Here is a 327-nt window from a genome sequence, read left to right as displayed (position 1 = left end):
CCATAGTGTGCCGGCAGCGACGGCACGAGAGAGGGGAATGACTCAACGGAAGGTACGACCTTGAAGATGAAGATCGAGAGCTCCGTACGGAAGAACTGCCAAAGTTTGCAGAGGCGCGAGATCGTTCGTTAGATGGAGGTAGCAGTTCATCGTCAACGCGTGGTACAGATGTTGTTCCTGATCGGATGCTTTCTTTTGATCGGCTTTTGTTGTTTTCGACCGTGCCGTTGCGGCCCGCTGCCGACGAGTGGTTCTTGTCCCGAGATTCTGCCAGCTTTTGCAGCCTCTCGAGCTCTCGCAAACGGTCAAGCTCTTCTTGCTGCTTGG

The sequence above is a fragment of the Culex pipiens genome, chromosome 1, assembly GCF_016801865.2.
Source record: "Culex pipiens pallens isolate TS chromosome 1, TS_CPP_V2, whole genome shotgun sequence".
NCBI lineage: Eukaryota > Metazoa > Arthropoda > Insecta > Diptera > Culicidae > Culex > Culex pipiens.
Note: the sequence above shows the minus strand (reverse complement) of the source record.